We start from the raw sequence: 25,058 nt of genomic DNA, 5'->3' as shown, positions 1-25,058 counted from the left end.
AGCCTGGAGCCTGTTTCAGATTCTGTGTCTCCCCCTCTCTCTGCCCCTCCCCCACTTACGCTCTGTGTCTCAAAAATAAATAAACATTTTAAAAAATTAAACTTTGAGGAGAATGAGTGGTTGCCACAGTGACTCTTTAAGAAGAAATAAGCATGCACAGGTGTCTTTAGGAACCACATTTAACCCTTTACTGACTCATGTAAAGTAACCAATCTCCAATGTATCTTACTGGTTGAACTTACTGTCTTACTACATTATGACTCGGTATTTTCTTGTAAGACCATTATGGGACTTGAAAACAAATTTGGAAAACATCACTTAACATAGTATCCTTCACATACCAGCTTACTTTCTAAAGCCTCAGATTTGCAGAATGGTAAAACTGACACAGTCAGGATTACTAAATTATGACATGATTTGATATAAATTGATCTTGCACAAAGCACCTTATTCTTTATTCAGTAATCATCATGAAGTAATACAGTACTTAATATTTCACACATATCTTGAAATAAAAGTGCTTTTCAAAGATCTTTTAAAGTCTTCAAATCCCATTTTGTGGGAGTCTGGGCATTATGCTAAGTACTTATACATGCTGTCATTTTCATGCATAACCTTATAAAGTAGGTACTATTTATCCTCGTCTTACAAGTATGAAAACTGAGAGTAATGAAATGACTCGTCCAAGTTACTACCGTAGAGCTAGGTAGCTAGCAGAAATAAAATTTGAATTCAGGCCTCATAAGAGAAACATCTTGGAATAAAATAACAACATACTAGTTTCTAAACTGTACTAAAAGGGGAAGAATAGCAATTCAAGTGGAGCAAACCTATTTTTTTTTTTTTCTTTTAACTCAAAACTAGAAAAACTAGGGGCACCTGAGTGGCTCAGTCAGTTAAGTGTCTGACTTCGGTTCAGGTCATGATCTCACAGTTCATGAGTTTGAGCCCCACATCCAGCTCTGTGCTGACAGCTCAGAGTCTGGAGTCTGCTTCGGATTCTCTGTCTCCCTTTCTCTCTGCCCCCTTCTCCACTTCTGCTCTGCCTCTCTCTCTCAAAAATAAATATTTAAAAAAAATTTTTTTTAAAGAAAAAACCCACAGACTGGGAGAAAATATTTGCAAACCATGTATCTGATAAGGTATTTGTATACATAGATTTCCTACAATTCAGAGAGCAAATAATCTAATTTTAAAATGGACAAAGGACCTGAATATTTCTCCAAAGATATACAAATGGCCAGTAAGCCATTCATAAACATGAAAAGATACTCAACATCACTCAACAGAAATGCAAATAGAAACCACAGTCTGATCCCACATTGCATCCACTGTGATAGTTAAAAAGACACATAATAAAAAGCGGTAAGTATGTGGAGAAATTCAAAGCCTCATATACTGCTGGTAGGAATGTAAAAACAGTGCAGGCACCTTAGAAAATAGTCTGGCATTCCTCAAAAGTTTGCCATATGACCCAGCAATCCCACTCTTAGATATATACTCAAGAGAAGTGAAAACATGTCCACACAAAAACTTGTACATGAGTATTTGTTGAAGCATTAGCCATAATAGCCAAAAAGCAAATGTCCACTAACTGATGACCGTATAAACAAAATGTGGTATATCTACGCAACGAAGCATTCAGCCATAAGAAGGAATAAAATACTGATGCATGCTGTAACATGGACAAACCTTGAAAAAGCATGCCGAGCGAAAGAAGGCAGACATAGCCATGATTCCATTTATATGAAATGTCTATAGAGACAGAAAACGGGTTAGTGGTTGCCTAGAGGAGGGGGGGGTGAGGGAGAAAGAGTGACTGGTAACGGGTATGGGTTTCTTTTTGGGGTGATGAAAATGTTCTACTTTTTTTTTAATGTTTGTTTTTTGAGAGAGAGCAGGGAAGGGGCAGAGAGAGAGGGAGACACAGAATCCGAAGCAGACTCCAGGCTCCGAGCTGTCCACACAGCTAGTTGCAGGGCTTGAACCCACAAACCACGAGATCATGATGTGAGCCGAAGTCAGATGCTTAACCGACTGAGCCACCCAGGCTCCCCAGTGTGTCGATACTGTCTGAGGTGATAGCGGCACAATCCTGAATATACTAAAAACCACTGATTTATACACTTCATAAACGGGTGAATTGTATGTGCTGTTAAACTAAAACCAGAACAGACTATACAGTGCCCACTTTTCCAAACTGCTACATCACTAGAAACAAATACTTCTAGATTGTTTGAACATCTAAGAAACAGAGCTATTAGGGTTCTGAATACCCAGGAAGTTTGAGAAGGTCTGCCATAAGGCATGAACCTCCCTCAGTTTCCAAGTTCAACCTGCATTTTTATCTCTATCTGAATCTATTCTTGCTCTTCTCTTCAAGGATCAAAGGAAGAAGTATCTCTTTCCAAAACGAATTTCTCCACACGTTCTTGTGCTCAGTCCCTCTTGTCTCCTCCGGATGCCACCCTCCAGCAGTGTCTTACCCTGTCTCCCGGACAAGCTCTCCCACTGCACTGCTCCACTGCCTCCTTCCGTGCAGCGTAAACTGTTAAGCTGAGCAAAAACAGTAGCAGCAAAGAGGGCCTGGGGTCTGTTCTGCCTGAGAGTCTGGCAGGGGTGTTTCTCCGATTGGAAACACCTCCATCACCCGTCTCCAGCCCCAGCCTTAAAAGATCCACGGCTGTCTCCCATCCCCTCATAAACAAGGCTCCACGTGTGCTGTTGTAATTGTCTTAGACCCTGGGGATAAGACTCAAAATGGGTTCCATCCCGTAGGAATAAAAGAAATTCTATAGCGTAGCGATAAAAGAAGAAATCTAGGAAGAAAACAAAAGCATCGTTTGTCAGGAGGCTGTGACATTCTGTTACTCCCAGGCATAGAACCAGTGGGATTATTACTTAGAGTATTCTTAGCACTGCACCCAAATTAGGACATCGCTTTTTGTAGCTAGAACTTGTGGAGCTTTGTTTTTCATTGTGAAGCTTTTCCAGTTAGAGGTTCAGTTACAGACTTTCCAAGCAGCCCAGTAAACATTGTGGATTTTATCTCTTTAGCGATTAGAGCAAGGACATTCAAGTTTAATAACCTCATTTATAGTTTCTGACTTTTTCTGAGAACCTTAAGCAGGAAAGAGAGAAAAGGAGGTTTGGGGCAAAAAAAGAAGTGGGTATACTCTATGTGAAGAGAAAAAATTAACATGCCGCTTATACATGATTAAGATGTACTTCTCAGTCACCCCCCTGGAGACCTCTTGTCGACATTTTGGGACTGTTGAGACGGACCCAGTAAAGCTGAGTGATTCTAGTCACAGATTTCAGTGACGTAGCAGTTGGGGGCCTGTGACAGAAAGGAAGATGCGTTTGTTAACAATTCAGATTCCATTTTAGTAGTTACTGTTTGGGAAAGTAGAAATACAGTTTAAGATACTGAAAAGATCTAGTCGAGGATGGGGTAGGGAGTGTTCTCTGAAATATTATCTTCAAAGAAGAATGTTTCTGTTATGAACCCAGTTAGACAGAGTTTACTAACAGGAGGACCCAGTGTTTACTCTTTAGAACTGGAAGAATCCCCTATTATATCATGAGGCACATCGTAAATGCTCAACATGTACTGAGTTGAAGTTCTAGTTTTCTCCTCTTCCTCCTTGCTGATATCTTTGTGGGGTTTTTTCTTTCTCTTCCTGGTGTTTCTGTTTCTGCATGTTCCCTTACCGAGGTGTGGTACTTGTAGTTCCTCATACCTGTCACGCCTGCGCTTCTGTGCCTTTGCACAGTCTAGAGTCCCTTTTACCTGTGTTCATCAGAAGGGCCAGACTGCTGCCTCGTCCTTTAAACCTTACCCAGCGGATTGCCTCTGCCTGCTGTACCCTGTACTCTGCCTGGTTATCCCTCAGATTCCAGCTGGAAGGCTGCTTTCTCAGAAGGGCTTTGGCTGACACCCCACCTCTGGGTTATGCCACCTTGTATCTTCTCAGCTTTGTTATCTCCTTTGCGAGACTTGTGTATTTAAGTAACATCCACCTCTGCCGGTGGACTTTAAGCTCTCTGAGAACAGGGATCCCTTCTTTTCATTCAGCATTTTGTTTCTAGGTTGGGTACTGGCATTCAAGAGGTATTCTACATAGTTGCCAAGTGAATGACTCACCTTTGAGAAACATTCTCTAACTTTTAGCACTCACGTTAATACTTAACTTTATTATGACATTTGTTACATGGCTGTCTCATCTCACTAGATTGTTAGCTACACATGATTGCAGTTCCCATACTTGAAAACACGCCCGTTCGTGCTTTTTCTCATACCTTACCCCTGAGGTGAAACTTTGCTTTAGGGTCACGTCACTTGTACTTTCAGATAGTTCTGCTTCTAGTTTCTGTTGGCGGTGGGGCAGGGGGTAGTTCAGCCCCTTGCTTACTTTATGTATTTCGCTTTCAAGTAAATACCTATTTAGCATGCGCATTTTTCAGTCACCGCCTTAGCCCTAGCTCAGTCTATTTACTTCTCTGCAAAGCCCCCCATCCCCCCCAAACCAAAACATATTCTTGGAGAATAATCTTCAAGAGTCACGTTTCAATTTAGTAGGATAGAATATTGAATTTGCTGGAGAATTTTGCATAAGAATTATCAACTGAATATTGCAGCTCTAGATCTGCTTGTTGGGGTAAGAAAAGATCATGAAAGGTAATTGGGGCTCAGGACTGTCTAGTGGATAGAATATGGACCCAAAAAAGAGCATTGGACTTAAAGTCAAAAGACATGACATGAGTTCTCCTCATGATTCCATTATTATTGTGCTGAATGTGCTAGCCAGTGCACTAGGAAAAAGTTCAAAATGAAATTACCATAATTTATCTAGGACTATATATTGGAAAACCTAAGAGGAGCAACTGAAAATCTCTTATTAAACAATAAGTGTAACAGGGTAGCAGGTTATAAAATTAATATGCAAACTTTGTCATGTGAAAATAGTAACAAATTTAGATATAACAAAAGTTCTATTTAAACTCATCATTGTTAAATATGACAAAACTCCTATCACTCACAATGACACTATAAAATACAGGACTAACCTTACAGTTGCTCGTACCCATCATACAGACGACTGGGGGTCTTTAGTCTCATTGACAGCAGTGTGGACGTTGCCCCCTGGGGTTGGGTTGCACAGTGTCTCTGAAGATACTTAGAAAGTTTTCAGAAACTACTTGAAAAAATCCTATAAAACCTGTAAAGAAACTAAAATAATTAAATGAAACACCTTGTTTTTGGGTGAGAAGACACAACACTGTAAAAATGCCAGCTCTTTCTGAATTAATGTACAAATTGAATGCAGTCCAAATCTAAACAGAATTTCCTTTAGAACCAGTCAAAACTACTCTAAATTTCATTTGGCAGAATAAGATATTGAGAATCATTGGAAATTCAGGGGAAAAAAAAAAGTAATATTGGGGGAGGACTTGCCTCCCAAATATTAAAATGTGTTATAAAGCCTCCTTAGCGAACACATCAATGCAGTGTAATGGAGAACAGAATTAGACCCCGATAAGAATGGGCTTATGGTAAAGATGGCAGGGTTAATTTAATAAAAGGTATTGGAACAGCCAACCAGCCGCTTATAATAAAATAAATAGAGGTTCCTACTTCTCTCCTTGTCCCAAAATAAACTCCAGATGGATCAAAGATTTAAATATAAAAAAATTAACCATAACAATCTAAAAAGAAGCTACTTGAGTAATATATTTGTGATCTTGAAATAGGGAAGGCTTTTCTAGACATAGCCCCAAACAAATAAGCCGAAGGATATTTTTATTCTGTAATTTGCATGGTACAAAATACCATTCAAAAAGACAACAAACTTGGAAAAAAGATTTGTAACACATATGGCAAGTGCACAAAATCCCTAAACTTGAAAATACTTCTTTAAATCAGTTAGAAAGGAAACCTAACCCAGTGGAAAAAAATAGACAGAGGGCCTAGCAAGCAGCTCACAAAAGTTGCATTTTTCAGGCTTTTTGTTTCTGACATCTGAGTTTCCTGTCCTGCCTAGAAAGAACTTCCCCACTCCAGGATGCTTAACTTTTCTTACGAAAGATACACAAATTAAAACTTTTTACTATCACATTGGAAAATATCAATTATCAGTATAAAATTGATAGTATTGCCACAGTTGTTGGTGTTTATAAAAGTATTAAGAAGGATTGACAGGAATGTAAATGGATATTTGGAGGGCAGTTTATGAATGACTGTCAAAATATGTATTGTAGTTCCATTGACTTAACGACTCCAATTCTTAGGAATTTATCCGCACAAATGTACAAAGTTTATGTACACAAGGATTTGCACGAAGCATTGTTCCGTTTAATAGTGAAAAATTGGAAATTGCCTAAATACTCATCAATAAAGAATTAGATAAATTTTGGAAATCCTGTACATTGCAGTTGTTAAAAAAAAATGCATAAGGCCATACATACTGACATGGAAAGAGTACGTGGGAGTTCATTTGTGAGAAGTTAACACTTACATACACAGTGGTACACATGGTTCTGCCTCCAGAGTTTCAGTTACCCATGGTTAACTGGGGTTCCACGGCACATGAGCCTCCTCCTGACTGTTGTCGGAAGGTCAGTAGTGGCCTCGTGCTACATCACAATGCCTACGTTATTAACCTCACTTCATCTCATCACGTGGGGATTTTATCTCCTCACATCTCACCCAAAAGAGGAAGGATGAGTGCAATACATAAGGTATTTGGAGAGAGACCAGTTTCACATGTTTTATTACAGTAGTATTTCATTATAGTGCTCTGTTTTGTCATTGTTAATCTCTCACTGTGCCTGATTTGTAATAATTAAGCCTTATCATAGGTATGTATGTATAGGAAAAAAACAGTATATGTAGGGTTCAGTACTCTCTGGTTTCAGGCATGCACTGAGGGTCTTAGAATGTATCTCCCGTGAATAAAGGGGGACTCCTGTACCTATAGGGTTTTGTGAAGCCCAGAGTTTGAGAACTGACTATATGACTCACTTTTTTTTTTTTTTAATTTTTTTTTCAACGTTTATTTATTTTTGGGACAGAGAGAGACAGAGCATGAACGGTGGAGGGGCAGAGAGAGAGGGAGACACAGAATCGGAAACAGGCTCCAGGCTCTGAGCCATCAGCCCAGAGCCCGACGCGGGGCTCGAACTCACGGACCGCGAGATCGTGACCTGGCTGAAGTCGGACGCTTAACCGACTGCGCCACCCAGGCGCCCCTATGACTCACTTTTTAATTTTGGAGAGTAACTTCCCAGAATGTATTGTGCTGGAAGTTATGGTGTTCTATACATGACATGTAAAGGCTCAAAAGACAAAGTGTATATAAAATCTCTTTTTAAACAGCAATACACCATATACACCATATATATACCATATATATGGTAATCAAAAGTTGCTAAATTCGGATGACCTCCATGATTATCCACATTCTAACAAAGCTAATAGACCTATAAATTTTTCCAAATGGACTTAATGTAATACTATTTTTTTTTGGTCTTCATAAACAATTCTTTAAGTTTTTAGGGGATAACAGACCCACTACAAAAACCCATGAAAGCTTTGAACCCCATTCCTCAACCCAAATGCATATACCTGCCATATTTTATATATGAACTTTTAGGGTTTGATAAGACACTTCATCAAAACAATCCATGGACTCCTACTATAAACTTCAGTCTTCACAGTGAATAAAGAGGAAAACGGTTCAATGCTGCGATTGGCTTGTGACCACCCCCCGCCCCCAACACACACACAAGGCTATGTTAATGTTCTAACCCCTGGTTCTGTTAAATATGGTCTTATTTAGAAATACCATCATTGCAAATGTATTTAAATTAAGATGATGTTTTTAAGGTAGGCCCTGAATCCATTATGACTGATATCCTAATAAAAAGAGAGGCACCTGGGTGGCTCGGTCAGTTAAGCGTCCGACTTTGGCTCAGGTCATGATCTCACAGCTTGTGAGTTCAAGCCCCACATCAGGCTCTATGCTGACAGCTTGCTTAGAGCCTGGAGCCTGCTTCGGATTCTGTGTCTCCTTTGCCCCTCCCCCATTCACACTCTGTCTCTCTCGGTCTCAAAAATAAATTAAAATGTTAAAAAAAAAAAAAAAGGAGGAGGAGGAGGAAAAAGATAGGGGTACCTGGGTGGCTCAGTCAGTTAAGCATCCAACTCTTGGTTTTGGCTTAGGTCATGATCCCAGTTTGGTGAGTTCAAGCCCCACATCGGGCTCTGCACTGATAGCACGGAGCCTCCTTGGGATCCTCTGTGCCCATCTCTCTCTGCCCCTCCCCCACTCATTCTCTCCATCTCTCTCTCTCTCTCTCTCAAAAATAAACATTAAAAAAGTGAATTTTAGATATGCAAAATATGCCAATTGGGAAAAAAGGTAAAATTATTATTTGCAAATGATATTGTTTGCATAGAAAATGGAATAGAATGAATGGAGAAACTTCAAACAATAAGAGAATTTGCATATATTTTATATGTACAAGCTACAACTAGTTGGTATATGGAAGGCTTCATTTACAATAGCCATGAATAAGATAAAACATCAAGGAATATATTCAGTAAGAACCATAAGATCATGATAGTAAAAACTGTAAAATACTACACAAGGACTCAGAAGAACAACTAAACAAGTGGAACAGCACACCGTGTTCTCGAATAGAAAGACTCAACATCATGAATGTATTCTTCCTAAATTAACCTATAAATTTAATGTGACTCCATTAAATTCCAAACCATGTTTGGAAAATAGGCAAGATGGTATCAGAGTTCAAGTGGAAAAAATAAAAAAGAGCTCTGAAAGTTCTAAAAAGAATAAATGGGGGGGCGCCTGGGTGGCTCAGTCGGTTAAGCATCCGACTTTGGCTCAGGTCATGCATGATCTCATGGTCTGTGAGTTCGAGCCCCATGTCGGGCTCTGTGCTGACAGCTCGGAGCCTAGAGCCTGCTTCCGATTCTGTGTCTCCCTCTCTCTCTGACCCTCCGCTGTTCATGCTCTATCTCTCTCTGTCTCAAAAATAAATAAACATTAAAAAATTAAAAAAAAAAAAAGAATAAATGGGGAATCCACTCTATTAAGTATTAAAAGGTAAGAAAATACAATAAGTAGTGTAGTGCAGGCACGTGAATAGGTCAACAGAACAAGAATTTCAGAAATCTAAATATACAAGAATTTTGTACATAAGTTGTTTCTTTTCCTAAAGTATTTATTTTAAGAGAATGAGACTCCCTAGCAGGCTCCACACTGTTAGCATGGAGCCCAAAGCAGGGCTCGAATTCATTGAGGTCATGACCTGAGCCAAAGTCAAGAGTCAGATGCTCAACCGACTGAGCTACCCAAGGGCCCCTGTAATTATTTTGATGTTATTTAAAATGTGTAAGTAAAAGATGAATGCTTAATAAATAGGATTAGGACAACTGGGTAGCCATCTGAGGGAAAAAATCCAAATGAATGAAAAATTAAAATACCAAAAAAGAAAATAGGACCAATAAGGGGAGACTTCTTTTTTTAAATTTTTTTTAATGTTTTGTTTATTTTTGAGAGAAAGAGTGAGTGAATGAGCAAGCAGGTGGGGGGCAGAGAGGGAGGGAGACACAAGAATCCAAAGCAGGCTCCAGGCTCTGAGCTGTCGGGGGCTTGGACTCACATACTGTGAGGTCATGACCTGAGCCGAAGTCAGACACTTAACTGACTGAGCCACCCAGGAGCCCCAGGAGACATTTTTAATAATCTTGGAATGTAGAAAGTCTATCTCAATAAGACGCAGGGTGCGGAAGCCATAGAATAAGTTTGACCACGCTGAAGAATATTTTCCTTCCTCAATACTTGCAGATGCTACAGTCCCTACTACCACGATGGCATTTTGGTCCCCCTCAAGGACCTTCCAGGGACCTTTCCCTCTAAAACAATAACAAACAAAGTAAACAAAGGAATGTGTGTTTCAGCACAGGCCATTTTCTTCTACTTCTCCCTGTGTTTCTAATATCCCCAAACTCAGCCATGATGAAGCTCAGGCGAGGCCCAAAGCCTTGCTAGCGGGGCAGTTCGGGAAGGGCAGGCACAGTGGAGGCTGGGGCTGCCTCCCTGGCTCTCCCCTGTCTGGGAAAGCAGGAGGCTGTAGGCAGCCGGTGGACGGAGGGGGCCCTGGCCCTGTTCCCATAGCAGCATCACCCAAGCCACACACTGGAAGCTCTCTGCTCCCTGCTCGGCTGCCCATCTCGCACCTTTATGTAAATTCTCTGACTCACCTTTGCATGGAAAATAAAAGGGCTTTGTTTAAAAAAAAAAAAAAAAAAAACAAAAAAAAACAGTTTTCCTTTCCAATAAACCACTATAAGCAAATTCAACAAACAAGAAACTGGGAAAAAGTGAAGAGCTCCTACAAATCAGTTAATGCAGTGGGCAAAGGTTATGTGAGCAAACACTTAAGAGGGAAAAAAAATGGAAACATGTCTCTCAACCATGAAAAGATGCTCAATCTCACACTTCAGAAAAATGTAAATTAAGATAACAGATAAAATATCTCCCACCTTTTTTCAAAGTCAAGAGGTTTAATGACTACCAGGTATGAGGAAACATACTCTCATATATTGCTGGTGGTGGTATATATGATACAAGCTCAATAAAGAATAATTTGCCAGCGATTAAAACAAATCTAAAATGTATGCACTCTTGGGGCTTCCGGCTGGCTCAGTCCATTAAGCGTGTGATTTCAGCTTGGGTCATGATCTCGTGGTTCGTGAGTTCAAGCCCTGCATCCAGCTCTCTGTCCCCCCACTTTGGATCCTCTGTTCCCCTCTCTCTTTGCCCCTACTCTGCTCACGCTCTCTTGCTGTCTGTCAAAAATAAATGGACATTAAGAAAATAAAATGTACGGGCATCTGGGTGGCTCAGTCGGTTAAGCGTCCGACTTCGACTCAGGTCATGATCTCACAGTCCTTGAGTTCAAGCCCCACGTCAGGCTCTGGGCTGACAGCTCAGAACCTGGAGCTTGTTTCAGATTCTGTGTCTCCCTCTCTCTGACCCTCCCCCATTCATGCTCTGTCTCTCTCTGTCCAAAAATAAATAAATGTTAAAAAAAATTTTTTTAAAGAAAAGAAAATGTATGTACTCTTGAATCCAGCAATTCCACTCCTTGGAGTTTATCCTCAGAAATCTAGATTTCTCATCCTAGCAGATATCTAACCCTTTATTTTCTGGAAAAGGCAAAACAAAAGAGTTTCCGTACAGGGGATACTAGGCTAAATTAAGGTCACAAGTAGTATCTTGAAAATGGGGATTAAGAGAGAGCATGTGATTACTGAATGCTGGGGTCCTCATCCTGTTTTCCTCACTAAGCTGGCACTGAAAACTAAATCTTACTCTCCGTGCAGAAATTTTAAAAGATTCTTTTCTGGAGAGTCTGACAATTCCCAAGATACCGGCATAAGAGTTTGCCTAACAAATGGCTCATACACAATACCCTACAGCGACCCCAAAGTCTCAAAGTCCTAAAAACCATATGCTCGGATCTTCCAAAAATGTTTTTTAGTCCCTGGCTCTTAATCATAAGCAGGCAACCAATGATTATCCAGACATCAGAGAAAAGCTTCTAAACATGGGTTTTAGAGATCAAAACAAATGAACGGGGAGCAGGAGGTTGGGGGGGGAGCAGTGTTGGAAAAAAACAGGCAAGAAGATGAAAATTTTAAAACATGCTGACATTCTCAGGTAAGTACATATTACATCTATGAAACAAACAGGACATTTTTATAAGAAACTTTAGAAAATAAAAAAAACTTCAGGGCACCTGGGTGGCTCAGTCTTCTAAGTGCCCGACTTCTGCTCAGGTCATGATCTTGGGGTCCGTGAGTTTGAGCCCCATGTTGGGCTCTGCTGACAGCTCAGAGCCTGAAGCCATTTCAGATTCTGTGTCTGCCCCTGCCCCACCACGTGCTCTGTCTCTCTCTCCTTCAAAAGTAAACACTAAAAAAAAAATTTTTTAAGAACATAAAACCTCTTAGATATTAAAAATGTAGGTAGCAGAAATAAAAACACTAGAAGGGTTGAAAAGGAAAATTGAGAAAGTCTCCCAGGAAGAGCAACCAGATAAATCCTAGGAGAAGGAGATAGAAAGAGTGCCACCCTGAGAGGTCCAGCATCCAAACACCAGAGGAGGAAATCATCTACAGAATGTTCAAGAAAAATGTCCGGAACGGAAGGACACGGATTTACAGAGCAAATGAGCCCACCGAGTACCCAGCAAAGTGGATGAAAATAAATGCATACGAGGCACAACGTTGTGAACTCTTTGAACACTTGGAATAAAGAGAAGATCCCACAAGCTGGCAGAGAGAGAAAACCTCACAAAGGATCAGAAATCAGAATGGCTTCAGACTTCTCAGCAACTACACCAGAAGCCAGAACTCTACCTAGAATATGAGCCCTTTGACTCTGTCTCTCTGTATCTTAGTCTCTGTTGTTCACAGATGTATCCCAAGTGCTTAGAGCACTGCCAGGCATGCGTTAGGTTCTCAATAAAAATTTGTTGAATGAAAGAGAACAGTGGAAAGATAATTCCAAAATTCTGAGGGAAAGTCTCTTCCAGCCTATAACTAAAGCCATCAATCAAGTGGATTGTTCATGACCTTGGACATGTAAGGTCTCAAACAGTTTACCCTCCATGTACCCTTTCCCAGGAAGGCATGAGAGGATATGCTCCACCAAAACAAGAAAGGCAAGCAGTACAGAAACAAGAGGGAAAGACATAGGGGACCCCTAGGAAGATGGTGATAATAGTTGTGCATCAGCTGTAATGGGCAGCCAGTTCAGATTGGAGCAGGTGCCAATGCCCACTGCCATTGTCATACCATTTTGTCTAGGGACAGAGTGCCCTGGTTGTCCTGGTCCAGATCCTCATCTGTACTCGGTTTGCCTGGACCCTCTACTAATGAATTTCCTGCCCTCCCTTCCATTCCCTGCCACCAGCATTAACTAAGAGCCTTCGTTTCACACCATAGAAATAATTCTACTCTGACCTACTCCTGAGCAGGAGTAGCAGAATGAACTAAGGAGCGGAGAGTACAGCAGATCCCACTGCTCTTGCTACTATCCCTAAGAGACACAGTCCAGTCAAACGCTCCAGCTGTGGTGACCTCTGTGTTTCCCAGGTTTCATAACCTTGCTGCAGACGTTCCCCAAGACCACCCCCAAGTTCAGTGATTTGCTAGGAGGACTCACAGAACTCAGCACATAGTCGTACTCAAGGTTTTGCTTTATTACAGTGAATGGACACAAAATCAGTGAAGGAAAAGGCCATAGGCAAAGTCTAGAGGAAATCAGGTATGAGCCCGGAGTCTTCCAAGTGGAGTCACCCAGGACATGCTTAATTCCTCCCGCAACAAATTTGTGATAATCCATTAGAGACTTAGCACCAACGGTTTTTATTGGAGGCCAGTCATACAGGCATATACCAAACTTCCACAGTCCCAGAAGGAAAGCAGGTGTTCAACATAAAAATGATATTTGCACAGTTTTTGCACAAAGGGCTACTCTTCCCATTTAGAAAATGATGGGAACACTTCTAAGATCCAAGTTCCCAGATACCAGCCATGGGCCAACCTTGCAAGTACATAGACCTTTCTAAGGAGTGAGGTCTTGGGCCTGCTGTGTGAACTCTTCTGCACCATTGCCCACTGATCCTACCCAGAAGGGGTCCTGTAAGCAGTTAGGGAAGCAGAAGCCAGACTATGATGTAGCCCTCTAGTTATATTTTCCTGGAGGCCTTCATTTGGATAGTGGTAATGTTGCCTTTCCCTTAACACAAGTAGATACGTGCTTGCCATTTAGTTTTTTGTTTTGTTTACTGAAAGATCCTGTTAAGGTACACACAAAGGTGGTAAAACTACAAAGGAAATCAAAGGAATGAGTGATGGGTTTTGTCTACCAAAACCCATTCTCCCCATCTCCCCTGGTTACAGAGTTGTAATTGAGCAGCATGTGGATGGCTGTATGACAAAAGTCTTGTTTATGAGCCTAAGTAGAAGTGATGTGCTCCTTCTGGGGGTGGGTCTAAAACTCGGGTGCCTCTCCCATAATTTTTCTTTCCCTTTACTGCTGGCTGCCACCCAGAAGTGCCAGTGACACAGCGTCAGCCACACAGACAGTATGACCGCTCAGAGCAGGAGCTGCCCCACCAACCTGGCCTGTTCACATCAGTCTAAATGTGAAAAAGAAACCCTTCATTTTCTAATGCAATATCTTTGAATATCTTTGCTACAGCACTTTATCTCCACCCTACCCCCCATCTAATACAAAATGGTAACACAAAAGACAAGATGGTAGCTACCTTAGGGAGAGCTAAGACCTAGACTTTAGGGAGCTCCCAAGACCTAGTAATGTTTTGGGGTTTTTTAATTTATTTTGAGAGAGAAAGGGCACGTGCAGGGGGCGGAGAGAGAATCCCAAGCAGGCTCTGCACTGTCAGTGCAGAGCCAGATGTGAGGTCTGAACTCACGAACCGTGAGATCACGACCTGAGCTGAAATCAAGAGTGGGAAGCTCAATGGCCGGGCCACCCAGACACCTCTAGGAATGCTGTTTCTTAGCCTGAGTGATGGGACACTGGTATTGGCTTTATTCTTCTTTTTAATCATACGTATGTGTTTTATATACACTTTTGTATGTTTATATGTATGTATGAATCATTCCACAATTTAAAAAGAAAGTTAAAAATACAATAATAATGAAAGGCACCTGGCTGGATCAGTTGGTAGAGCATATGACTGTTGATCTTGAGGTCATGAGTTCAAGCCCCACATTGGGTATAGGATTTACATTTAAAAAAAAAAAAGTAGGGGCGCCTGGGTGGCTCAGCCGGTTAAGCATCCGACTTCGGCTCAGGTCATGATCTCTCGGTTTGTGGGTTCGAGCCCCGCGTCAGGCTCCGTGCTGACCGCTCAGAGCCTGGAGCCTGTTTCAGATTCTGTGTCTCCCTCTCTCTCTGACCCTCCCCCATTCATGCTCTGTCTCTCTCTGTCTCAAAAATAAATAAACATTTAAAATAAATAAATAAATAAAAATAAAAAGTAAAAAAGAAATCCATTTGTGTAATAAAATTTAAATGAAATGCCCATTGTCCTACTAAAGTCAGGACAAGACCAGAATTTCTGTCTCTACCACCATTTAATATTGTACTGAAAGTATTAACCAAAGCAATCAGACAAGAGGAAGAAATCAGATGTATAAAAATTGGGAAAAAAGTAAAACTTTTGCTATTTGTTGATGATATAATCAAGTACTTAGAAAATCCAACAGCATCAACCAAAACGACTGCTATTAAGGAGTGACAAGGTATACAGTTATCTGCAGAAATCTTTATGCACACAAATACATAAACAGTACTTCAGCAACCATCCTCGTACATGTCCTCGTATGGACCCCTGTGAGCATTTGCCTTTATACGTGCTCAGGAGCAAGATTGCTAGGTCAGAAGGTTCAGAGTCTTCATTTGATTGAAACTGCCAGATGGCTCTCCAGAACAGCTGCACCAGCTGACACAACCGCCGGCATCCTTGCCCATATTTGCCATGTGCCCCAGAGAATGTACTTCTGCAAAACCACGAGCTAAAGCAAGAGAGAAGAAGACATGGGATCTAGGAAGTAAGGATTCTAACTGAGAAGAGCAGCAAAAGGCATCGCCAGGATGTGCAACAGGCCTAGGTTGGAGCAGAAGGATGGAAGGCTGTGAAAAGGAAGGGTCTAGGAAATTAATAGGTGATCCGTTGCATTTAAGTGTTCTGAAAATGTTACATTGATAGGTATTTGAAGGATCTGTTGGAGACTTTAGGAAAAATGTTCATATAAAACAAAACAATGCAAACATCAACGCAAGGCAATTACTGACAGAATAACTGGAAGTTATCCAAAAAGGGAGGCATGTAATGGTTGGGGTTGTAAGTGGTAAAAGAGCTAAATCTGCATCTACCATAACAGGAAGTCAGTAGCATCTCTTGGTAATTTAAAAGTACCTGGGGGCACCTGGGTGGCTCAGTCGGTTAAGCATCAGACTCTTGGTTTCAGCTCAGATCATAATATCATGAGATCGAGCCCCACGTCATCAGCGTGGAGCCTGCTTGGGATTTTCTCTCTCCCTCTCTCTCTGTCCCTCCCCCTGCTTACACTCTCTCAAAATAAACATTTAAAAAAAAATAATTTTAGGGGCGCCTGGGTGGCTCAGCCAGTTAAGCATCCGACTTCAGCTTAGGTCATGATATCGCCGTCTGTGAGTTCGAGCCCCGCGTCGGGCTCTGTGCTGACCGCTCAGAGCCTGGAGCCTGTTTCAGATTCTGTGTCTCCCTCTCTCTCTGACCTCCCCCGTTCATGCTCTGTCTCTTTCTGTCTCAAAAATAAATAAATGTTAAAAAAAATCTTTAATAAAAATAAAATAAATAAATTAAAAAATAATTTTAGATCATAATAAGAACTATGAAGGTAATAACAAATTCTGAACATTCTGCTATATTCTAATAATCCTATAAGTTTGGAAAACAGATTCAAGACAGGTATTTATGATCCATGTAGTAGATTAGATTCAAGAACACTAGAACATGATTGATTAGATGTCTACATTGTCCACACGGACATAGATCAAGGCTATCGTTAGAAAAATGTCCATCAATATCCTGAAGCTTACCAAGTTATATCCATTAAGTTAAATAAGTACAGCGTTCTGTGTGTCAAACATCCCTCAATAAAGTAGTTTAAATGTATATATCCTGAAACAGCTATTTAATAGCAATACAGATTCACAGTATATATTCTACCAAAAATGTTAAAACAGATTCCATTGAACTAGGAAGCATGTTCAATCTTTATATGACATCGGTAATAGAGGAGCATTAGATTTTGCCTTTGTACATCCAGAAAATATTTTAATCTGAATAATCTTTAGGAGTCCCCAGGAATCTTATAATTATCCAGTTATCTCTATAGCTCTATGTGCCTTAAACCCAGAAAAAACCCTGCAAGTAAGCATTAATAGTATTCCAGAATGGATGCATAACTGGGAAGTAGGAGCTAAGTATGGTTATGTTGAATCTTTTTTTTTTTTTTAATTTTTAATTTTAAGTAGGCTCTACACCCAATGTGGGACTTGAACTCATGACCCTGAGATGAAGAGTTACATGCTCTATCGACTGAGCCAACCAGGTGCCTCTGGTTATGTTGAGTCTTATACCAACTTGATGAACCATTACTGGGAGTAGGTGAATTATCAGTCCCCATAATAGTCCCCAATCCCTTTGCCATGGCCTCCAGGTCGTCAGGTCTTTCTCTACCCCTTCATTTCACACTTGGCCATGTGACTTGCTTTAGTCAATGTGAGTAAACATGATAGGAGCAGGGGCTTGAAATGTGCTTGTGAATGGGCATTTGGGCTTGCTCTCTTACACGCCAATAATCTGCCATGATTGGCAGAGGCAGAGCTTCCCTCTGACTTCAGCCCAGGTCCTAGAATGTGACTCATGGAACAGAACTGTTCATAGACCTGCAGCCTGAGGCCAAGCCACCCCAGCTAACTCTCATATTGCATGGGCAAGAAATAAATGCTTATTGTATACTTCTGAGCTTCTGTAGTTTGTTACTCAGCATTATCGTATCAATAGCTGACTAATACATATTCCAAATTAATCTTTCCTATGATCTTACTGATACATGGCACAGAGCTGAAAAAGGAGGTTGTATTTTGGTCTCTAATAGTGTCACGGGTTGGGTTCTCCAGGAAGCAGATGCTGAGATGGAGTTAGGACTACAAAAGGTTTATTGAAGAATAACACCTGTGAAGGTGAGTGCCATCAGATGGCAGTGCAGACCTGGTAGAGTCCCAGCCAGCCCAGTAGGGAGCTCTAGAGCAGATTCCTTGATGGAGGGGTCCTGTGTCCGGTGGAAATGGCTAGACCCTTGTACTGCTGTCTGGCTGAGTCATTGACTAGGGACTGCCCATAAAGAGAGTGCCCTTAGCTACCACGTCTGGCCAATCATTGGCTGGGAAATGCCCCAGAAATCGTATGACCTCTGTTTAAAAGCTGAGATGGAGCTTGTCAGCTTAACCCCACTCCGTGCATCTGGGCAGCTGGTCCTTTCTAGGAGGGGATCTGAGCAGGCCATCTCCATGTTGCCACAAACAGCTTTGAGGTAGTACATGTAGAAAAAGATAAGGAAAGGCATAGGAAGCTAATGAGCTGTTTGACAGCCTAGAAGTGTTTATGTCACCTATGATCCGGTCGTGCTGCCAGTTCCTTCAGACGGAAAACAGTACAGGACTCTTGGTGCTCTCTCCAAGTCCTTCTGCCCCAGTCCTTTGCATCTCCATAAATGGCAGCACCAGCACTCCCATAGCTGCTCAAGTGAAAATCCTAGCTGTAAGGGCTCGGTCGGTTAAGCGTCTGACTCTTCATTTTGGCTCAAGTCACCATCTCACAGTCTGTGAGATCGAGCCCCACATCCAGCTCTGTGCTGGTAGCCTGCTTGGGATTCATATTCCCTCTCTCTCTCTCTCTCTCTCTCTCTCTCTCTCTCTCAATCTCTCTGCCCCTACCCCCATGCCCTCTCTCGCTCTCTCTCTCTTTCTAAAAAACAAAAAACCTAGGTGTAAAGAAGAGCTTTTGGAAACAAAAAAGTATAATTGCTAACTTTAAAAATATGATCCTTATTGTAAAAGGCCATAATGAAAGATTCTGGTGAAGTTACCACATTCACCAGAAGGCTGCTGCTGGCTTTCATGTACATTTTGTTGAATATACCAACTTGTTCTTTTTGTTTCCTGTATGGCAGTGTCCTAATTCCCATCATCTTTATCTCTATGATTTTAAGTTTCATCATGTACTTTCCTTGGCTGTCATAACTTTTTCCTTATCTTCGCGATTTTGACCGTAAGAATTTTTTGTGTCCACTGTGATACAGTGATCATTGTACTTTATAATTATATTGTAATGTTCTTAACTTTCTGTTCATCTTTTTTTCACTTCATGCATTTTGCTTCCCGTAGCTTACCTTCTTATCATATTTGAATTTTGGTATGATAAATAATTTGAAAAGAATAGAGGCATCTGGATGGCTCAGTCAAGTGTCTGACTCTTGATTTCAGCTCAGGTGATGAATTCAAGCCCCATATCAGACTCTGTGCTGACAGTGCGGGGCCTGCTTGGAATTTTCTCTCTCTCAAAACGAGTAAATAAGCTTAAAAAAATGATTTGGAGGGGCGCCTGGGTGGTTCAGTCGGTTGAGCGTCCAACTTCAGCTCAGGTCATGACCTCACAGTCCGTGAGTTCGAGCCCCGCGTCGGGCTCTGTGCTGACGGCTCGGAGCCTGGAGCCTGGTTCAGATTCTGTGTCTCCCTTTCTCTGCCCCTCCCCTGCTCATGCTCTGTCTCTCCCTGTCTCAAAAATAAATAAATAATTAAAAAATAATTTGGAAAGAATATACAAAATTGATCTGAAACTAAGACATACAAATAACGATTCAAATGTGTTTCAACCACGGTGTTATATTGCACCACATTATTGTTATCAAACTGTTCTTATAATTCATACTTTGACATACTAATGAAAATGTGTGGGAGGTTTGTCACAGAGCACTTGTTTCTGAGGTTGTTTTGCTGCCTCTGGGACAGTTTAGCAGGCCAGAATCCATCAGACTAAGGTGCATCGGGCACCCAGGCTTGCATTCCAATAGACTGGGATGTATAGAACGCAAGACTTGGCAACGGATGTACTTGGCTACCTGCAGTATTGCTGCCGGTTTGTGCAGAGGACACAGGAATTGTGATCAAATCTATTTTATGTAATTCCAAGCAGAAAAAATTGTGTGATGTGTTTATAGTTACATTCACAGTGTTACTGAGTATATTCCTAACAAAAGGGATTTTTTAAAAATTATTTTAGAGAGAGAGGGTGAGTGGGAGCGGAGGGGGGGGCAGAGAGAGAGAGGGAGAGAGGGAATCCCAAGCAGACTCCACGCTCAGCTTAGAGCCCAACGCGGGGCTCAATCCCACACCCCTGGGATCATGACTTGAGCTGAAATCAAGAGTTGGACGCTGAACTGACTGAGCCCCCCAGGCCCCCCGAAAGAAGAGATCTTCCGTTCTGATTAGGCATTGGTAGAAACCGAATCCTCCACTTACATTCTCACACCATGGCAACTGGGAGAATTTTCCACCAGCTACCTCCTGGCTTCATGCATTTCAAACCTGCTCCCCCCCCACATCTCACACATGTCTGTCACCAGGCGCACTAGGGCAGGTTCACTTCTCCTTGAAACCTCTGCCCCCACCCTTGACCACCCAGAGAAGCCACCGAGTCTTGTCAGCAACTGCCCACCACACCTAAACTAAGTGTAGCCATCTGATAGGAGTGGAAATGGAGCAGAAAGAGACAGGGGTGTTGGCCATTTGCAGTGAAATAGCTTAATGCTTCAAAATTTACAAAACCAGGAGCATATTGCTAGAACCTCCCAAGGGGCCCGGGCCAGTGAGGGACCCTCTGTGGCAGTCCTTCCCTTCTTAGTACCCCCCGCCCTGACCCAGGGCTGTGACACCAGCTGCTCTCCAGAACGCACCAGCCCCCTGTTCTGCTCCCAATCACGAACTCACTCCCACATCTGGCTCCCAGGACTTCCCTCTGGACCACCTTCCCTGCTTTCCACTCTGTCGTGTCCTCATTCCCGCAAGTACTTCCGCGTCCTTCCCCAGACAGCCCTCGTGCCCGTCCGTCGCCCCTATCGGGCCTCCAGGATCCAAGCCCGCGACACAGCGGTGGTGGCGAACCCACTGATCATTTTTGTTACCATTGCATTATTTTGAGTCGGATTTGCCTCTTTTTAACGTGTCACCGTGTTCTCCCTGTTTCAGATGAGAACCCTTCAGCCTGTGCCCACCTGTCTCATCAGCCCCCCTGGGCCCAGCCTCCCAGATTCATCTACAGCCGCCTCTGTCGGTGCCGCTCCAAGTGCCAGTGTGCGAGGACGCGCGTCGGCACCAGAACAGAAGTTCTGTCCATCACGGTGCACACTGAGGTCAGCTGACCGCCCTGCTGGCCAGCTTCACCAGCAAGGAAGCGCCATGTCCTGGGGCGAGGGGTCGGGTGGCAGTCTGTGAATTGACAGCCCACAGTTCATACTTCAAGGGGGACACTGTCTCTGATGAGATGACTCGGGGTCTTAGGAGGTTTGTAAACAGTCTCTCGTGTCCCTGCCTGAGTTCAGAACTACTTGAGAGACGTAGGAGCTGGACAGGTGGAGATAAAGCTATCAGCTTTCATACTGAAAAGCTGATTAGAAAGGAGGGCTGTGCATCTGTGGCCAAAGGGACTGTGAGTTCATCTCACCCGCCCTGAAGCAGGCCCCTCCTGAGGGCAGGATGCTGGCTCTGCAGGTGGGCAAGCAGAAGATGAGTGATTCCATCCGCCTCCCAGACACCACCAGTCATTTCCTCTGGGAAAGGAGGAAAGGGAGCAAGGTGGGCTAAGAGACTAGAAGTGGACACAAGCCCGCAACCTGGATTCCATGCCTTTAAAGGGTCTGTGAAGTCCCTGAGATTGAATGGTGTGTGTGTGTGTGTGTGTGTGTGTGTGTGTGTGTGTGTGGTATTTCTCTTTAAAAAAATTTTTTTTAATGTTTATTTATTTTTTTTTTTAATTTATTTTTGGGACAGAGAGAGTCAGAGCATGAACGGGGGAGGGGCAGAGAGAGAGGGAGACACAGAATCGGAAACAGGCTCCAGGCTCTGAGCCATCCGCCCAGAGCCCGACGCGGGGCTCGAACCCACGGACCGCGAGATTGTGACCTGGCTGAAGTCGGACGCTCAACCGACTGCGCCACCCAGGCGCCCCTAATGTTTATTTATTTTAGAGAGATTGAGACAGAGTGTGAGCAGGAGAGGGCCAGAGAGAAGGAGACACAGAATCGGAAGCAGGCTCCAGGCTCCGAGCCGTCAGCACAGAGCCCAATGCGGGGCTCGAGCCCACGAACCGCGAGATCATGACCCGAGCCGCAGTCGGACACTTAACCGACTGAGCCACCCAGGCGCCCCATATGTGATATTTTTCTAGAAAGCCTGCAGTAGATGTTGTAGGTCCTTGACCAGATAGATCCCTGTGACCCACCCCCAAGGGCTGCCATGAGCGTTCCTGTCTCCCCACTCCTTCGCTGAATCCTCCTTGCCCTAAAGGGAGTTCCTGGCCTGAGAGACGACACCTGCCCCCCACCAGGGGAAATTGACGGACTTGGAGGTACAGAGGCCACCTCTTGCCTCCAGATGGCAACAGCTCTAGTGCAGTTCACGCTCCAGGGCATCTCGGAGGTCAGGAGGAAGCTATTCTCCAGCTGAGGCCACTTCTTGCTGAGCTTTTGTCCCCTGCCAAGCCTGCTTTCCTCACGCCCCTTCCTGGGGCGCTCCCTCCATACATTACTTGTACAAGAGCCCTTGTCTCAGCCTCGGCTTCCAGGAACTTGACATGATTCAGAGTTCATGAGCTCTCATCAGATCCTGAAGGTGGTTTATGATCCTGCAGTGGGTCGAATGGTGGCCCCGTGACATCTGTGTCACCTTATTTGGGAAAAGGGTCTTTGCAGATGTAATTAAGGATCTTGAGATGAGATCATCCTGGATTAGCCAGGTGGACCCTAAATCCAATGACAAGTGTCCTTAAAGAGACAGGCAGAGGAGAGAGACACACAGGCGGAGGCTACACACAGATGGAGGGAGGCCATAGCAAGAGACCGTAGCAGTGTAGCCACAAAGCTGAGGAAAACCTGGAGCAGGAGCAGCTGGAAGAGGCCAGAAAGGATCCTCCCTTAGCCTGAGTCTGGCCTCCAGCACTGTGAGAGAATGCATGTCTTGTTTTAAGCCCCCCAGTTTGTGATAATTCGTTTCAGCAGCCACAGGAAATCAGTGCTTCCGAAAGGCTAAGAATTCCATATAGTTGTGGCAATGCCAGAAGTCCTTCCACGTGCAAAAACGACAGTGGGGGGGGGGGGGGGGGGGCGGGTTGTTCCCCGGCCCCCCACCCGCATCGGTCGCTTCCAGGGTCCCCATCCCCAGGCCCTCTTGAAGGACCGAGCTTGTCGGGAGCCTGAACGTTGCTGAAATGAAGGGGAGGCTATCTGCCTTCTCGCATCACCCCCTGAGCCGTGGATCTGCCCGTTTGTTCTTGCTCTAAGAGTAACTGTAAAGGCCTTTTTTTGTTTCCCTTGGGATTTCCAGCAAACCAGAGCATGTCTTCCTGACAGTGGTTTTCAGGATCGTGTCATTTTCCAGGATTCATCTCTGATTATGCTTCCTTTCCTCTATATTTTGTTCATCCTCTCAAAAAAACTAGCTCAACAGGGAGCTCATGCCGGCACACTGGACTCCTCTATTACTTCTCTCTTTTTATCTCCATCATGATTATTCATGATTGTATAATCAGGATTTCTTTTTAAAGAAGCTCCTCACTTGATATTAGCGGACAGAACAAAAGGTTCTTGATTAAATGGTGGCTCTTTTCTGCCCACTGAAAGTCAAAAGCTAGTGAAATACTTTGATCAAAATGAATTTTGATATCCAGTCTATGAGAATAGCAAAAAAAACTTCCAGAAGCAATTGAATGGCTGCATGGACCAGTGCTTTCAGAGGTCAAGAGCCATCGTTCCGGAGGTCTGTTTCTAAACAAGGACCTGGAGAAGGTGAATCTCACGCCCGTGCGGTGGGGTGTAAATGACTCATGCCAGGCGCCTGGTTCACGGGCGTCTCCCCTTCTCCACCTGGACCCTTGCACCAGCTTTCTAATTGTCTCCCTGCGCCCAGGTTTGCAGTCCTCAAATCCCAGGTCCACCATCCTGCAAGATCTACTACAACACTGATACCCATACCCCCTTCCCTGCCCCCCCACTGTCTCCTGTAGGACAGAAGCCACACTCCCCAAGGGCAGGCCCAGGCCTTCCAGACGGACCCTGCCTCCTGCACAGGCCGCCTTCCCGCACAGCGTGCTGCTCCCGCCCCACGCTCCTCACCTTTATACCTCTGCACGCGTAGGGCCCCCGTCTGCATGCCCTGCCTCTGCCCTGACCAGATGGCCCTGACGACTCCGCTCAGGTGTCATTGTCACTGGAAAGTCTTCTCTGGCCCTCACTGTGCTCCCATAACACCCTGAGCCTATTTTTATCATAGCACTTACGTCAGAGTTTACAGTTCCCTATTCTTGTGTCTGTCTCCCCAGCAGTGAGGTCCCAGGACAGGAAGTGGGTCTTCTGGATCTTGGAGTCCCCAGACCTAGATCAGTGTGTCAAATGAAGGTTGAATGAAATCTCTTGCCTCGTAGAAGGAATATCAGGCATTCGCAATGCCTATTGTCCATTCTTTCATCTACCCTGTAAATTATTTTGGAAAGTTTGAAATACTTTCTTATGTTTGTTTTTATCCAGAATAAAAAAAAAACTAGAAATTTTATAATTAAAAAAATCTGCTATTTTTTCATTATTTTTGTACATCCACTAAGTTCTAAAAACTATTTGAGGCAAATCATAATAGAAAAGCATTTAAGACACACCCCCACCAGAGACAGACTTGCACTTCTGCCTTGTTTCCCGGGACCAGGTCACGTGGCACCCTGCCGGCTTGGAGGCTGGAGAAGCAAGTAGTACAGTGTGTGTTCAGCTTCCCAGCGGTTCAGGGAGAGGCTGTTGGAAATGACTGAACAACCGAGAGTGTCTGCCACTGAATGTCAATAGCATTTAAGAGTCATTAATCAGATTCCTTTCTTATTCAACCCAGGAATCCTGCCTCACTAGCAAATAAGGTTCGTCTATTCAGGTTGTAAGGCACTCTGAGCCTCTCTTAAGAAAAGAAAATCATTCTGAGGTCCTCCCCACACCCACCCACCAGACAGCAAACCAGCCTGGGAGCCCTGGTGCACCATTCAGAGCTCCTTTGGTTGCCAGAAACAGGAACACACACACACACACTCATCATAAACGAAACGGGTTACTGCCTCCCCCGACCGAG

At 43.4% G+C, this 25,058-nt stretch overlaps 2 long non-coding RNA genes across 7 annotated transcripts in view; one reads left to right on the top strand and one right to left on the bottom strand.

Annotated features, from left to right (window-relative positions):
• The window catches only part of LOC121032311 (uncharacterized), a 35,379-nt gene that overhangs the window by 3,394 nt on the left and 6,927 nt on the right, over window positions 1–25,058 (top strand). The window contains exons 2-3 of one of the 5 annotated variants that reach the window (XR_005791217.1): window positions 20,928–21,242; window positions 24,277–24,503. This is a non-coding gene — a long non-coding RNA (uncharacterized LOC121032311). Of the gene's footprint in view, window positions 1–20,927; window positions 21,243–21,925; window positions 21,967–24,273; window positions 24,504–25,058 lie in introns of those variants that run through there. The other 4 variants (XR_005791219.1, XR_005791218.1, XR_005791221.1 and 1 more) reach the window with 4 other exon arrangements.
• Window positions 3,053–6,583, bottom strand: LOC121032312 (uncharacterized). 2 transcript variants are annotated; one of them, XR_005791222.1, is made up of 3 exons: window positions 6,473–6,583; window positions 5,071–5,222; window positions 3,053–3,340 (listed from the first exon to the last, which is right to left on the bottom strand). It is a non-coding gene; the product is annotated as an uncharacterized LOC121032312 (long non-coding RNA). The 2 variants fall into 2 exon arrangements; XR_005791223.1 differs by having other exon boundaries at window positions 6,469–6,578.

This window comes from Herpailurus yagouaroundi, unplaced genomic scaffold, assembly GCF_014898765.1.
Source record: "Herpailurus yagouaroundi ecotype Mexico unplaced genomic scaffold, PumYag 141, whole genome shotgun sequence".
In the NCBI taxonomy this organism is placed as follows: domain Eukaryota; kingdom Metazoa; phylum Chordata; class Mammalia; order Carnivora; family Felidae; genus Herpailurus; species Herpailurus yagouaroundi.
Note: the sequence above shows the minus strand (reverse complement) of the source record. Positions and strands in the feature narration are given on the sequence as shown.